Below are 17,722 nucleotides of genomic sequence, written 5' to 3' on the forward strand. Positions count from 1 at the left end.
TCCATGTTGAATGGTATTAGTGTAGGTTACCCACCTACACTAATACCATTCAGTAATACAATTGACCTTATGGAGGTATATAAAACCATGAGGAGCATAGGGTGAATGCACACAGTTTTTGTCCAGGGAAAGGGAATCAAAAACTCAAGGGCATAGGCTTAAGGTGAGAGGGGAAAGATTTAAAATAGACCTGAGGGGCAACTTCTTCAAGCAGAGGGTGGGTGCAGAAATGCAACCAGCTGCCAAAGGAAGCAGTTGAGACAGGTGCAATAACAACATTGTACAAAATATATACCTTTATCAGGTCATTTCTCAGCCTCTTATGCTCCAGGGTAAAAAGCCCCAACCTATCCATTCTCTCCTTATAATCAAGTCCTTTAGTCCTGGTAATTGGAATACGATGCCTCTACTCATGTACTGGAATCCCCTTGCAAGAAAGCCAATATACCATTTGCCTTCTTAATTGCTTGATGTACCTCCATGTTAATTTTCGTGATCCGTGTACAAGGGCACCCAGCATTAACACCTTCCAAATTCTCACCAGTTAAAAATACTTGCTTTTCTGGTTTTCCTACCAAAATGGACAATCTCACAGGCATGGTAGTGTGGCGGTTAGCATAACTCTTTATAGTGCCAGCGACCAGGGTTCAATTCTGGCCACTGTCTGTAAGGAGTTTGTATGTTCTCCCTGTGACTGCGTGGGTTTCCTCCGGGTGCTCCGGTTTCCTCCCACATTCCAAAGACGTATGGGTTAGGAATACTGTGTTGGCGCCAGAAGTGTGGCGACACTTGTGGGCTCTCCGCAGAATACTCTACGCAAAAGATGAATTTCACTGTGTGTTTCGATGTATGTGTGACTAATAAAGATATCTTCTCTTATCTTATCTTACTTTATATTTCCACATTTGCCATGCCCTTCCTGTACCTTTCTGTATCTCCCTGAAGCTTCTTTGTCTTCTCCTTGCAGCTCAGACTGCCCACCAGCTTTGCATCATCAGAAAACTTAGATATATACCTGATTTCCCTCATCTAAGTCATTGATTTAGATGAGGGAAATCAAGTATAATATATCTAAGTTCTCTGATATATCTACAATGTGTCTAGATTGTGAACAAATGGGGGCCCCAGTGCTAATTCTTGTGACACCCCATGGGTTTCTGTCTGTTAACCAGCCATAAAGCTATGCCAGGCTATCACTTATGCTCTAATTTTGTTTCATAATCTTTTGTGTGGCACCCTATCTAAGGCCTTCTGAAAGTCCAAGTATATCACGTCAACTGGATTGCCCTTATATATTCTTCTGGTAAAAGCCTCAAAAACTTCTACCAGATTTGTCAAATATGATTTCCCTTTCACAAATCCACATTGACTCTCCCCCACCATTGTGTGTTTAAGTGCTCTGTTCCAACTGAATATAGATCCAACATTTTCCCTTCTACTGATGTCAGATTGACTGTTCTTTAGTTCCCTATTTTCTCTCTCCCTCCTTTCTAAAACAGTGGAGTTACATTTGCCATTGTCCAATCCATGGGAATGGTTCTAGATTCTATGGAAGACTGGAAGATGACAACCATTGCATCCACTATCCCCATAGCCACTTTTTTTGCACTATTTATTTATTTTGTAATTTATTGTAATTTTATGTTCTATGCACTGTACTGCTGCCACAAAACAATAAATTTCACGACATACAAGTCAGTGACAATAAATCTGATTCCTTCAGATTCTGCGTTTTCATTGCCTTTCAGCCTCATTCATTTCTCCAGTAGCAATTTGTTACTAATGCCGACCTCTTTGAGCTGCTTGTTCCCTCTCGACTTGAAGTTAAGTTCTCCATTATTTCTGGGAGGTTTTCTGTGCTTTCTTCCAATGAAGAAGTGACAGGGGTGCTTCTGACGTCTTCCCACATAGTAATGGAGGAGAACTCCTCAGTGAAAGCAAACTCACAGCAGCTGGTGTTGACTTAATGCCGCCTAACATTTGCTTACAATTACTCAAAAGTTCCGTTAGCATTTGTTTCAATAAAGTCAAGTTACCACATTTATGAAACAATTTCACATCCCAAAGTACTTTGCAACCAACAGTGTTGTTGTACCATAGTCACCATTGACTACTTCCTAGGCAATCTCTTAAGGTCCAAGATGATTCGCTCCAGTTCTGTGGGTTCTGAAGTGACTGGTGAGGCCTGTGGAGGTGATTTGCACCTTCTGTTGCTTGCAATGGGCTTCTGTGTGCTCCTGATACATGGACAGAAGGTTCTCAACATCATCTCGAATGTTCCTTTGAGTAGCCATGGGTCGCTCACTAATAGAACACAGAAGAGCAGCTCACTAGAATTCTGGTTAGACCACACTTGGAGTATTGTGTTCAGTTCTGGTCGCCCCATTTTAAGAAGGATGTGGAAGCTTTAGAGAGGGTGCAGAGGGTGCAGAGGGACCAGGATGCTGCCTGGATTGGAGAGCATGTCTTATGAGGATAGGTTGAGTGAGCTCGGGCTTTTCTCTTTGGAAAGAAGGAGAATGAGAGGTGACTAGATAGAGGTGTACAAGATGATAAGAGGCATATTTTGAGAGGACAGTCAGACACTTTTTTCTGGGGCAACAATGGCTAACATGAGGGGGCATAATTTTAAGGTGATTGGAAGAAGATATAAGGGGGATGTCGGGGGTAAGTTTTTTACACAGTGAGTGGTGGTTGCATGGAATGCACTGCCAACAGAGGTTGTGGGGACAGATACATTAGGGACATTTAAGAGACTCTTAGAAAGACACATGGATGATAGAGAAATGAGGGGCTGTGGGAGGCGAGGGTTAGATAGATCTTACAGCAGGACAAAATGTTGGCAAAACATTGTGGGCTGAAGGGCCTGTACTGTGCTGTAATGTTCTATGTTCTAGTACAGCACAGGAACAGGCTCTTCAGCCCACAAAGTCTGTGCCGACCATGATGCCAAGTTAAACTAATTGCTTCTGACAGCACATGATCCACAACCCTCCATTTCCTGCATATTCATGTGCTTTTTAAAAGCCCCTTGCACACTACTAACATATCTGCTTCCACCGGCACCCCTGGCAATGCATTCCAGGTACCCATCACTCTCCGTGTAAAAAGAATTGTCCTGCATATCCCCTTTAAACATTTCCCCTCTCACCTTAAAGCTATGCCCTCTACTTTTTGACATTTCTACCCTGGGGAAATGGCTCTGGCTGTGTGTCTAATGTATGAAGGAAATGCAGCAACCAATTTGTGCACAGCTAACTCTTTCAGCTCTTTTAATTCTGGGATAAATACAGAGCAGAAGATTTGAGGGCAACATTCTGATCTTTACAGAAGAGTCCTAGTGGATTTTTCACACCTACATGACAGCAGACAGCTTCCTTTGTTTCACACACCAGAAAGCATTGGCGTTGCACTGAAAGATCACTTCAGATTTCTTTCCTCAGATGTCCACGTGACCTTCTACATCAAAGGTAAGGATGATGCCCTTTGAAACATACCAGAGATTTAAATACATTGCGTTTGTTGGCTCTCCTCCCTGCTTCAATACATGAAGAGGAAGAACATGAATTGTTGCTGTGGACGTTTGTGCATACTGTTATCCTTTGAGCTTGCCCTCCCCACCATTGACAGAATCTACACGAGGTGCTACCTCAAGAAGGTGACATATATCATCAAGGATCCCCACCATCCAGGCCATTCCATCTTCTTGTTGCTACCACTGGGCAGGAGGTAAGGAAGCCTGAAATCCCACACCACAAGGTTCAGGAACAGCTACTTCCCTTCAACCATTCAGTTCTTGAACTGACCTACATAACCCTAATCCTACCTCAGCAATGGAACATTATGGACCACCTCTTGCACTACTATGGAATTGCTTTTTTTTGCACTAATGGCTTGTTTTGCACAGTCTTTCCTTCTTCACTGGTATAATTTATGTTCTGTGTGTTGTCTGAATCTACGTGCCTGTGATGTTGCGGCAGGCAAGTCTCTCATTGTACCTGTCCCTCACTGCACTTGTGCACATGACAATAAACTTGACTCGACTTGACTTGGACCTGCGTGGGGGAATTTGAGTGCTTTGCAAACTCTGTACACTATGTAGCGTCATGGATTGTGGCTTGTACCTTCCGTACAAGCTCCAATGCAACTCACAGGCCACAATCCATGACTTTGATGGCACTAAAAGCTGTAACAGGTACTTGGTGAGCGAAGGCTCGTTGCAGCTTCCGTGCCTTCGCTGACCTGTACTGGAATTCCATCGCTTCCCAGTAGGAGGCGCAAAGTTCCCGGCAATTCTCTGCGAGCACTGGAGATGGTGGGAATTGCCATTTGCTATTGAAGAAGTCTGTCGGAGTCTGAAGGAACACTATGTGCAACGACAAGTAAGTGGATTATTTGAAAATTAAACCCTGGCATAAAAAAGTGTGTTTTGGCAAGAAGAAGAACGCTAACTATGATAATTTAGAAAATGACTTTGAAAGATCGTAGATCTGTTCCATATTTAGAACTCATCACAGTTGTGGATCTAATGCTTTCCATAAGGACAGAGGCAATTGTAGAAACCGGAGACAAAATTGGTGCGCTATGTTATGGAATCTGTGTGCGTGTGTGTGTGTGAGAGAGAGAGAGAGAGAGAGAGAGAGAGAGAGAGAGAGATGTATGCCTGTTTTGGATCAATGTTGTTGCGGGCCGTTGTTACAATGCGTGACACGGGTTGGCGTAGAGCCCAGTGGAATTGAAAGGGATAAAGAGGGAGAGAGAGAAAAAAATGAAGATGGTATTTGTCCAGTTCATAGACTGAGGGGAAATTTGATGCCAACTCTGGTTAATAAACTAAGCCCACCTTTGTTTTCAGAATTAATGGCGCGGTTAACTCGGCCTCTAGTATTCTGTTACCGTAAATAAAGGACATCAGGCAGTCACTTTCTTAAGAACAAGTTGAAGAAACACTGTTGTGTGAAATATGTAGCTAATTAAATCTATTGGTGTAAGAAACTAATAAAGTATATGCGCTCGCTAGATTCCCTATACTAATGAATCTGAACTAATTTGCTTTGACTGATGAATTTTCTCTTAGCAGTGGGGTAGAATAATTACGAAATTTATCACAGGACAGCTCATTAGATTCTACCTGCTCCATATCACGGCATCGTGTAGCTCCAAATAACGTGGACCTTAATCAACTGCAATCTGAAGAAAACGTTCAAACACTCACAAATAATGGGTGGGAGCCTTTGGAAACTGTTTTCGCTGGGGGATTTCCAATCTCCTCAATATACTTTTTTTCCTCGATCATATTACAGAAAAAAGGCAATATTTCTTAGCCATTTACCAAAAGCTCATTAAAGAACAAACAATAGGGTCTCCTCCGAGGCTCCAGGGCAACTCACTCCATAATTCTCCCTTGTTTTAAGAGTTGGAACAAATTAATTATTCCATTGTGAAAACGGTATTATTCACATCATTCATTTCGATGAATAGGTTGGGAAGTCGGATCTGGGAGGAATTTGAGCAGAAATTAGAAAATGGAACAATCTGCGTGTCAGCAGGGAAGGGAAGAAACAATAGTTCATTAATAGCGAGGAACTGCAATCGAGGTTTGAAATAAAAACGAGCTTGAACACCTGAGATATTTTTAGGGGGAACCGTTCTCCGTGCTGCTGCGCGTACCAGTCTTGTTAAAGTCGCTCTAGAATGGAGCAACTCTTCACAACCAGGCTGAACTATTGTAGAAAGATGCTTTATATTTGGGAGTATTGACGCTTATTCCTCTATTTCCCTCTCTCGTTCCTTTGCAAGCATGTAATGCATTCATTAACTCTTGGCGGAGTTTCTGGGAAATCTATGTTCTGTTGGGAAACAATCCCCCAACCAGCATAAAACATGCCAGATACCTTGCATCATTACCACACGTTGTCACTCATTAGTACGCTCGTTAACCCTGTCAATCTTAAAACCGGGATAACTGCAGTTCACGGGAAGACAGGGTCACTTTGCAATGAGACCACTCCGTTGCATAACAAGCCATTCACTCCATCTGACTCCCTGTAAATCTTTTTTTGCAAATCGGTAGCATCCCCTGATGTCAATCAGCCTCAATGATCCATGAACAGCCCCTGATGGGGTAATGGCTGGGCTGTGAGCGATTACCGCGTTTCCGTCATAAATCTCAACTCTCCACGTGGATTTTCACAGTGCCATTAGACTTATATTTACCTTGTCATGAATTATAGTCAATAACTCACTCACGATGCACGCGGCGATAACATCACAAAGCTGAGAGCTGTGGTCTGCTTTACAGTAACCCATTGCATGTGATTACTTCTCTGATTGAAAGACTATCTATTTCTTGGCCTCTAACCAGCAATAGCCAGATTACATAACGGATAACCTTCTCATAATTAGCTGTAACACGGTGTTTCCAACCCTACTGGACGGGCGGGCATTCTTGTGAACATATCTGGAACCTGCACTGTCAGAGATGGGACAGACTATTTAGTGACCTTGGCGGCCTTGGTTAACTATCCAGTTCGGAAAGGGACTGATTGTCCAAATGTCGCATCCTTTTTCCTCACACTAAGGAAGAGCATGAATTTATAAACTTCCCAAAATGTAAAAAAAAAGAATTAATTTTCACACATGTGGAACGATTTGCTTCATCACTCAGCTTCAGTAAACAGTGCTGGGGGAAAAAGATGATTTCAAACGCTCATTATATTTAAAATCAGATCCGCTTTGTTTTGGAGGTTTTGGTTATGTCAACGAGCGGGGCAAAAAAAAGCTTGTATGACAGTGATGTAATGTGACCTAATACTGTAGTGTAACGAGCAATTAACGTTTGAGATTATGGCCATGAACTGAAGCTTTCAGAATCCAGAATGCGGTACTTTGCCATTTAGTACCGTGGCGAGGTCCGATAAAGTGTCAGAGGTGATGGAGTTGTAAGGACAGTAAGTAGCCCATTGACTGTTCTGGTGCTATAGGACATAATACTTCAGGTAAACGTGTATGTAATTTTACTAAAATTATATCAAAACTAGAACAATGAAAACAAGGTCATGGGCATGAATGCAGCAGAAATCTGTTCATTCTGAATGAATATTTCTACTTCAAAAATTAAATAATAACTGGTTACCAGTTTAATAATTGCACCATGAAGATCTGTAAGGATCGACAGCAGCTCAGCTTATGGTCGAAAGTGGACACTGGGGGAGTTCTCAAATGATTAATTCACTCTCGCAGGCAAATGCACAAGGGAGGTGGCAGAATATATTTGGATATAAGGGCATAAGAACCAGGGGCAGGAGAGGCCATTCGATCCCTTGCCCTGTTATCCCATCACATGGTGGCTGATATTCCACATGCACCCCAGTTAACTAAGGCATCCCCACATCCCATAATACCCAACGATCCAAAATCTCTTGCTATCCATCTTGATTAGACTCAAGGGCTGAGTGTTGATCGCTCTCTGGAGAATTCCAAAGATTTACATCTATTTAAATGATGAACATATCCCGCTATTTTAGTCCTAAAAGGTTGACATCTTATTCTGAGATGGTGATTCATTGTTTCGGACATCTGGTCCACAGGGGAATGTCTGTCCATCAGCTACCCTGCCAAGAGCTCCAGGAATGTTAGATGGTTGAATAAGATTACCATTCATTTTTCTAATTTCTGGGAAGGGCCCGCCTAGTCTACACACACTTCGAGCCCTAGAGTTATACAACATGGAAACAGGCCCTTCGGCCCAATTAGTTCTTGCCCAAGTTGCCTACCTGAGCAAATCACATTTGCCCACATTTGGCCTATATCCCTCTGAACCTTTCCTACGCGTGTACTTGTCCAAATGTCTTTTAAATGTTGCAATTGTACCTTCCTCTACCACTTCTTCTGGCAGCTCATTCCACATACTCACCACCCTCTGTGTGAAAACTTGTACCTCAGATCCCCTTTAAATCTTTTTCCTCTCACCTTGTCCATGCCCTTTAATTTTAGACTCTTCTGCCCTGAGAAAAAAGACTGTGAACATTCACCTTATCATTGCTACCACTCACCTTATCTTGCCTCATTCTAAAACCAATCTGCTGAACCCTTGTTGTATGTTCTCTTTCCTTAGGCAAGGAAGGCAAAATAGTACCTAATTCTCCCATATGATGTATAGCATTGCAATATAGAATACTGTAGGAAGACCTAAGCTGTATATGGGGTCATCTGGTCAATGGGTTAGTGGGGCAGTTTCTGATGTATCAATCCTGACCTCACTTTATCAGAGATATTCCCTTTGTTCTATTCATCCCTCTCCCATCCTCTCTGCAACATTAAACAACTTAGCATCATAGAGTCATTGAATAATACAGCATGGAAACAGAACCTTCAGCCCAACTCGTCGATACCGACCAAGTTGTTCAGCGAGCTATTGCTGTTGACCCATGTTTGGCCCATATCCCTCGAAACCCCTCCCATCCATGTACTTATCCAACTTATTTTGCTCTTTCCCAGTTCTGAGAAGGGCCTTGACTTGAAACACGTACAATGTTTCCCTTTCCACAGATGCTGCCTGACCTGCGGTTTCCAGCATTTTCTGTTTTTATTTCAGATTTTCGGCACCTGCATTTTCCTGATTGTCATTGACATTTCCAGAACTGTACTGGGAGTCCTTCTCTAAGAGGTGAAAGCATAGTATCTATACTCATTGTTCTCTCCCAAGATACTATTTCAAAGAGAAGAGGCCTTTCCCTCATGCCTTGGCCAATATCTATCCTTCAGTCAACATTTCTAAGACAAATTAATTAAAGTATCAGAAATACAGAAGGCTCTTTTGTCATTCCTGCTTGCTCTGCCACTCAATATGATCATGGCTAAGCATTTACCTTAGCACCACTCTCCTATAATACCCCTTGATTCCCTTAAAAAAAGACATTGATCTCTGTCTTATATAGATTTAGCACCTGAGCCCACAGCCCTGTTGAATAGAGAATTCCAAAGATTCACTGCCCTATGGATCAATACGTCTTCTTATCTCCGATCCCTTCTTTGGAGACTATGATCCCTGGATCTCGACAGCCTAACTGGGAGAAACATTAACTTTGCATCTAGGATTCTCATGAACTTCTACAGGTGCGCTATAGAAAGTATCCTGATGGGTTGCATCCCAGCCTGGTACCACAACTGCTCTGCTCTGGACCGACGGAACCCGCAAGGAGTGGTGAACACAGCCCAGTCCGTCACAGGCTCCTCACTTCCTTCCACCCAGTCCATCTCCACGGTGCGTTGCTTCAGGAAGGCTTATTGGTTTAATGTCAAGGATGCCTGCCACCCTGGCACATACCACCAGGCTTCTACCCCACTGTGATAAGACTATTGAACAGTTCCCTTATACGATGAGATGGACTCTGACCTCACGATCTACCTTGTAACCTTGCACCTTATTGTCTACCTGCACTGCACTTTATCTGTAGCTGTGACACTTTGTACTGTTATTATTTTTTACCTGTACTACCTCAATGCACTCTGTACTAACTCAATGTAACTGCACTGTGTAATGAATTGACCTGTACGATCAGTATGCAAGTCAAGTTTTTCACTGTACCTCGGTACAAGTGACAATAATAAACCAATTCCAATACCCTTTCTCTCTTCGACCTTCTGGGAGAAGATACAGAAGCTTGAAAGTCTGGACAACCAGACTCAAAGAACAGCTTCTTCCCCACTGTTATCAGACTTCTGAACCAATCACCTTTCACCCCTTCGCCGTGGTGCTGCCACGTTCTCGGACACATAATTCTACCTCTTCCGTTATTGTCACTTTAGCATTTCTTTTTGCACTCCTTCAGATTGCACTGCAGTCTTTGCACCATTCTGCTGTGTTTGCGCTCGTCGCTGTATTTATTGCCATATTTATTATTGCCACGTACACGTTCCACGCCAGCAAAGAATTTCGTTGCACCCTGGTGTATATGACAATAAACTAAACCAATTACACTATGCAGCCGCATAAGAATTTGATATTGTTTCAATGAAATCTCCAGAGAGGATAGCCCCAAATGTACTTAATTTCTCCTGATGGGACAAATCTGCCAGTCCAGTGCATTATCACTTTGCCGATTGTGAGACCTTACTGTGCGCAATTTGGCTGCAGTCTTTGTTGCTTCATGACTGACTATTCTTCCAGAGTGCCTCGTTGTCCGCGCAACGCGCTCGGAAAGGCGCTGACAGAGAGAACGGCTTTTATAGATGAGCAGGCTCGCTTGAAGCAAAGACGCGGGCTGGGAGTTGACAGGCCGAATTCTGTGCTTTATTTTCAAAGAAAGCACTTTCGGTCTTTACAATATCAGCAAGGCTGTGCTCTCTGTAACGGGGTGGGAGGAATCGGTCCCCGAGATCGCCCGGGCATGTCTTATCGCAATGTGATAGGTTTAGTAAAGCAAGGGGATAGAGTGCATACCCGCTCGCTTCTGGGGGAATCTGTTTGAAATGCAGAAATAAATCAGAGGAGGAGGATTTTAAAGATCAGCAGAGTACCTGGCCAGGATGCACTACATTGCGCATTTGGCGCTTGGCTTCTCTCCTCTAAAGGACAGCGGTGTGAGAAACTCTGCAAAGCTTTACAGGAAAGAAATATTTCGTAACCTTCATTGTTTTTGGCTCAAGTGGTACGCAGGACCTTCGACAAACAGCCGCCCCCGTGAACTCTATTAAGCCAATGGCTTACCCTCATTATAACCGCTCTCCTACTGTGTGTGTGTGTGTGTGTGTGTGTGTTGTGTGAGAGAACTCTGTGTTCGAGTGTGTGACAGCTGTGCGTGATCCTCAGCTGTGTGTGTGTGTGTGTGTGTGTGAGAGAGAGTGCGACTATTGTATGTGTGAGACAGGCCCTGTGTGTGCATGACTTTGTGTGCTTGTGTGCACGGCAAAAGTGACAAACATATTAACTGCTTTCCTACGTGGTTTCTCGTTCTAGTCTCCACGTTAACGCGCGCGTAAAGTGTGGTCTTTGTTGGGAGGGAACTTCTCATACTTTAATCCCGTCCCTCACATTGCCCTTCCTGGCCCTCAGGTCGCTTTACTTATCACGTGGAATCTCCCCCGCTCACTCCGCACTCTGTGCGAGGAACGAGTCCACCCAGACGCAATGGCCCAGGACAAGGTGTCCCGGAGGTTTCCCTTGTCTTTCCACCTTTGGGAATTATCCCGTGCGCTTTGAGGCTGCACTCCAACGTGACTTCGCTCCCTGTGGGATTGAGGCGTTGGATGGGACTAACAATTTTGTTCTCACACTGAGACACACCACATCCGCACAGGAGACCCCGAATCACATGTTTTAGAGGATGAGATACATGGTCCTCTTAAACAGATCCGGGACCACCTGTCTACAACTTGCACACATGAGGTAACTTCAACGTGATGAAAGGTGTCATGGGGCGAAATGAAGTCCTCTTGAACGGGCACGGGACGTCTTTACCTCCGAGCAATTGAAGAGACGGTTCGGTCCAGGTGGAAGAAGGGTTCAAGTGGCAATGTTTTGAGGATACCGCCTCAAGGAATCAGAAATCGCCTGTGCCATAAACAGTGGAAGAGAATCGGGCTGGGCGGTAATGTTTTTAAATATGAACCGAATGCCCCATCTGAGAAAGATTTCCAATGGCTCAGATTGTGACCTGACCTGTATTGAGGCAGGTTTACTTAGGGCAGGGATAAAGGGGTGGGGGAAACCGGATATTACCTGGGTGAGGAGAAACGGCGTGTGTATTTGACCGTGGCTACTGTGAACTCAAATGGTCCCTGCGCACCTATGGGACTCATTTCTATCCCAGTAAAGTCTTTGGGACCACTTTTGTGTTCCTCTATGTTCCCCATGTACCCATTGTAAAAGACAACACAATCCAAAATCAGCGGCACCCCTTTGCTGCCAGACTTGCGAGAGTTTGCATTCGCTTTCAGAAAGGTAACAGGTTAATTGGAGATTCCAAGGAGACGGGCGCTCATTGTGATTCACACCCCAGCTCATCTACTTAGATACGACAGTCTAAATCGTTGCTTAAACTAAAACACCGCGACATTTCTCATTCTAAGGAGTGTATATCGGACTGTGCAGCGTTCCCTCGGCACCGCACTATGAGGGTGAATTCAAGTTACGTGTTGACTTTCTGTATTGAGACTCTTTGACCTAGAGGCCAGACCGCGAAGCAAACGAATCCTTAAAGGGACCTTGTTACTGTCTGGATAGTACACTGACTTGGATAAACACGTGTCCAATGTTTATTTTCATCTGCAGTGTTTTGTTTTAAATATGTGGTAAACATCAAGTTCTGGGTGACAAGATGAAGCAGTGGGTCGAGATTGTGACGGAAAGCAGCTGGGGGTGGGGGCAACTTCAGGGAGTGGGGCAAAGTAAAGCAAATCAATTCAGCTATAGGAATTGTTACTCGCAGCTCAGCAGCGTTGTTCGGGGGTCATTGAGGTCAGGAATGTCTCTGTAAAAAATTTTCTGCCCCCCACCCCCCGCCCTCACTCTCTCATAGTCGTGTAGCAATAGGCCTTTCGGCCCACCACGTCCATGCTGACCTTTTTGTTGATCAAAACTAATCCCATTTGTCTGCATTAGATCCTATCCTTCTATGTCTTGCCTACTGAAGTGTCTCTCTGAATGTCTCTTAAACTAGCTCTGCCTGATCAGTCCCTGCCTTTCCAAGTGTAGGCATATCCTATCCCTGAGGGTTTTCTCCACTAATTTCCCTACCACTGACGTAAGGCTCACTGGCCTGTAGTTACCTGCCTTATCCCTGCTTCCCTTCTCAAATAAAGTGAAAACAACGTTATCTAACTGCCAGTTTTCTGGCACCCCAACTGTGGCTAATGAAGAACCAAAAATCTTTGTCAAGGTCCCAGCTATCTTCTATATTGTTTCCCACAGCAACCACAGATAGATCTCACCCAGCCCTGGAATTTATCAATCCTTACGCATCCCATGAAATCTAACACCTCCTCCATCCTAATACTGACCTGCCTCAGATGATCCATGTACCCATCCCTGATATATATTTCATGTTATTCTCCTTGGTAAACAAAGATGAGAAGTATTCATTTAGTACCTTGCCCACATCATCCAGCTCCACATATAGATTACCTTTTCAGTTCCTGGGGCTTTCCCCTGGTCCTGATACACTTATAGAATGTCTTGGGATTCTCCTTAATGTTGCTTGCCAAGGATATTCTGTGGTCCCTTTTTGCCCTCTTAATCTCTTTAAGTTCTCTCCAACACAATCTGTATTCTTCAAAAGACTCCCTCAATCCCAGACGCCTATACCTGCCCTATGTTTCCTTGTTTTTTCCAGAACAAACCTTCAATATCCTTTGTCACCCGAGTTTCCCCAATCTTGCCATATTTGCTTTTCACCCTCACTGGAATATGCTGTTCCTGAACTCCTACTAACTTACTCCCACTTTTTGCTCTTGTTTTACCCACAAGCGTCTGCTCTCAATCTACTTTCAGCAAGTCCTCTCTCACAATATTGAAATCATCTTAATTCAAGACCTTAACCTGAGGACCAACCTTATCCCTTTCCATAACTATCTTGAAACTTACAGAATTATGGTCACTGTTCCCAAAGTGTTCCCCCATCAACACTTCCACTACCTGTCTGGTTTCATTTACTAAGATAAAGTCAAGTACAGGCTTGTCTCCAGTAGAACTCTCCACATATTGCCTCAAAATACTTTCTTGGATGCACATAACAAATTCCACTCCATCTCCTGGCACTAAGGCAATCCCTGCCAGTATTGAGGAAGTTGAAATCCACCACTGCTATAACCTTATTGCTTTTACACCTTTCTGCAATTTGCTTACGTGTCTGTTCCTCTAATTCCCGCTGACTACTGACAGCCTATAGTATAACCCTAGCAAAATAACTGCCCCGTCTCTTTCTACCCTTATGGCCTCATTGGACGATCCATCCAGGATATTGTCTCTAAGTACTGTTGTTATGTTATCCCTAATCACCAGTGTGACTCCCCCTCCAAGTCTGCATTCTCCTCTGTCATGTCTGAAACTTCTGAACCCCAGAACATTAAGATGCCAGTCCTGCCCTCCCCTCGACCATGTTGCTGTGAATGCAATAATAACATAATTCCCAGTATGCTCTAAGCTCATCTGACATAAATCCTGCCAGCCGTCCCATGTTCCCTAACCTGCCTTGTCTGCTCTGCCCACTGGACTTGCTTGGTTTATCCTCTACATTTTTCTCCTCACCTGCTGCACCGCTACCATGCTTCCTACGCCCCTGTCAAATTAGTTTAAACCCTCCCTGGCAGTGTGAGCAAATTTCCCTGCAAGGATATTGGTTCCCTTTCCAGTTTAGGTGCCACCTCTCCTTCTTGTACAGGTCCCACCTACCCAAGAAATGATCCTAATGAGCCAAGTACCTAAAGCCCTCCCTCCTGCACCGCCTCTTTAGTCATGTGTTCACCTGTCCCATTCTCTTCCTCCTACCTTCACAAGCATGTGGTGCAGACAGTACATAGAACATAGAACAGTACAGTACAGGCCCTTCGGCCCACAGTGTTGTGCCAACATTTTATCCTGCTCTAAGATCTATCTAACCCTTCCCTCCCATATAGCCCCCCATTTCTCTTTCATTTATGTGTCTATCCAAGAGTCTCTTAAATGTCCACAATGTATCTGCCCCCACGACATCTGCTGGCAGTGTGTTCCACGCACCCACCACTCTCTGTGTAAAAAACGTACCCCTGACATCCCCCTTACACCTTCCTCCAATCCCCTTAAAATTATGTCCCCTCGTGTTAGCCATTGTTGCCCTGGGAAATAGTCTCTGACTGTCTACTCGAACTATGCCTCTTATCATCTTGTACACCTCGATCAAGTCACCTCTCATCCTGCTTCATTCCAAAGAGAAAAGCCCCATCTCACTCAACCTATCCTCATAAGACATGCTCTCCAATCCAGGGAACATCCTGGTAAATCTCCTCTGCACCCTCTCGAAAGCTTCCACATCCTTCCTATAATGAGGTGACCAGAAACTGAACACAATACTCCAAGTGTGGTCTAACCAGAGTTCTAAAGAGCTGCAACATCACCTGGCGGCTCTTGAACTCAATATCCCGAGTAATGAAGGCCAACACACCATACGCCTTCTCAACAACCCAATCGACCTGAGCGGCAATCCTGAGATTAGGAGCCAAAAGGTCCTGCTTTTTAACCCTCTGCCGAACTCCCTAACTCCAAGCAGACCAACACCCCTCCTTTGTGCTGACTTAGGCCTCGGTCAGTTATACCAATCTTTGTGCCTTTTAGTGTTCATCTGTAACATATGTTGCGAAGAAGATAAATAAATGTGTATAACATTACAATAGGTCCTTCCTGTTTATGCTTCTTATCCCGGTTACTCGCCGACCCATTTTTCATTTTAACCTGCTTGCTGCGTATTATTCTTTGCACATAAGAGACATAAACGGGACAAACTTATACTCCCTGGCAGACAAGCCAATCATTAAGGAGCGTAGATTTTAGGCCATGAGTAGAGGACGAGATTTGAGTGGAGAAGAATGTTTTCTCAAAAGATGGCGAGTGTCTGGAACTCAATACCTGACAGGGTGTGATGGCGGCAGAAACTTGTATAATTTATGTATAATTTATTCTTGTATAATTTATTCTTGTATAATTTATGTATAATTTATGTACTGCGAGCTGTAGTCTGGTCTACGTGCCTGTGATGCTGCTGTAAGCAAGTTTTCATTGTACCTGTACCACACCGCACTTGAGCACATGACGGTAAAGTCAACGTGACATGACTTGAACTGCAATCATATTTTTAAAAAAAACTTGGACTTGCTTTTGATGTGCCATAAATTGCAGGCTTTTGAGAAGGGACACTAGACCCAATAACTTTTTATTTGCCTTATATTTCTATGGTTTTATGATAACGTTATCTCTCCACTATCAGCCAGTGTTCAAACAATTAACTAATTTTCGAGAATGCAAGGCGAGCATTGAAAGCGAGGAGGGGAAATGCCGCTGGCGACCAGAATGAGGCGCTCCTGTCCTACATCGAGTTAGCGGCGGGGTTTCACATTCTCCCTTTATATGAATGGACGCATCAGCAGAATCACAGAAGGGTTACAGGACGCCATTCGGGCCGTCAAGTCCTACGTCAGCGCTCTGTCCATAATCCTACAAATTATTTCCTTTAGGAATTGTAATTTCCTTGGATGACAACCAATTCTCATGGGAGCTGTCGTCCGCTAAAAAAAAACTACCTGACTTGGATGTACAATCAAACAAAAGAGGGAAGTGAACGTTGGAATAAAGATAAAGGGGGACACACTGCAGATCAGTCTGCCCTTCATATGCATGCCTTGTCCATCCAGAGGAAGGGGCGAGCGCAGATTTCACTCAGATGCCTGGCTTCAGCTAGACAGAAACAGATGCCTCTGAGCGTGTTACATTGTGTAATATAGCACAACTGAGGGGGTTCAGATGGAGCCATGAACCACAAGAAAGATATCAATTCCTCACCCAGATTGTGTTATAGCCTATTAACGCACTCTGGAGCATCTGTTTTATATAAATTATTCCTTTTTGGGTCGCTTCCAAATTCGTGAGGTTTTTTTTCTCAGTCTGACTGTGCTGGGCAAATTCATTAAGACGGCCCTCGGAGATGCCGTAGAACCTACTGGTGATTAAGTGTTACTTATTTTCATAAGGGGAACTTCTCACTCCTACTCCAGTTAATTAATAGTCCCGACCAGCACCACCCTTGCATTCGAAGAGCTGCATCTATTCCAAAGCACGATGCATCAAAGAAAGAGGAAACAGTCTGTGCAAACTCACGGGCCAGAATGTTGTTTTGCCTATCCCTAGATATGACTGGTTTCATTTTTTCCCCTCCCTGTTTGATTCTGCACAAAATCCTTCCAATGGGTCATCTCCGAACGGAGGCCGGACCACTTAAATAAAATCTCTGATCAAATTCCCCGCCAAAAATGGAGGTGGGGTGGGGGAGGCTCGGCGATGGGGAGACATTATGAGTCACACACTAGCGGTTCAATGTTTTCAATGTGATCAAAACTAATATAATGAGACGAGAGTGAATGAAATGTAATATTTCGAGTACCTTTCAAGTATTGCAGGAAGGCATTCAGGTTCTTGAAGCAATATATAAGTCTATATATTGTGTTAAACTGTCCAAAAATCGTGGATTCAATAACTACCAACGTACCTTGACAAATAAACGTCATGTGTCGGTGGTACGGTTATTTGTATTGCAAATAGGTCTCTTTTAACACTGTGATTAACTTGATTTCACAGCAGTAGTCCAGAGACTAAATTAAACTGCGTGTACATCAAACGTGCTATACAGTCGGATCTCAATCAGAAGCCTCCTTTATCCATACCCCGTAATCTGATGAACAGAGAGGCGCGTTTGACAGCGTGTGTCTGAAGAAATGATAAATTAGATTAAAACAATGGCAGGTACAGATGCCATTAGGGTGGGAACACATTGCCCACTCCCTTGGGAACGCGCTAACCCTTTTGATGTTACCTGAAGACACAAACCCATTTAAAACCCACATCACATTCACATCCATCAGATTTTAACAGAACCACATCTATCCATATTCGACATACAACGATTCAATTGTCAGCAATCGCCGTAAACAGGAGTTGCTACTCATTGCTGTTTTAAAAAAAAACTTGTACGTAATG

The sequence above is a fragment of the Pristis pectinata genome, chromosome 3 (assembly GCF_009764475.1).
Source record: "Pristis pectinata isolate sPriPec2 chromosome 3, sPriPec2.1.pri, whole genome shotgun sequence".
NCBI lineage: Eukaryota > Metazoa > Chordata > Chondrichthyes > Rhinopristiformes > Pristidae > Pristis > Pristis pectinata.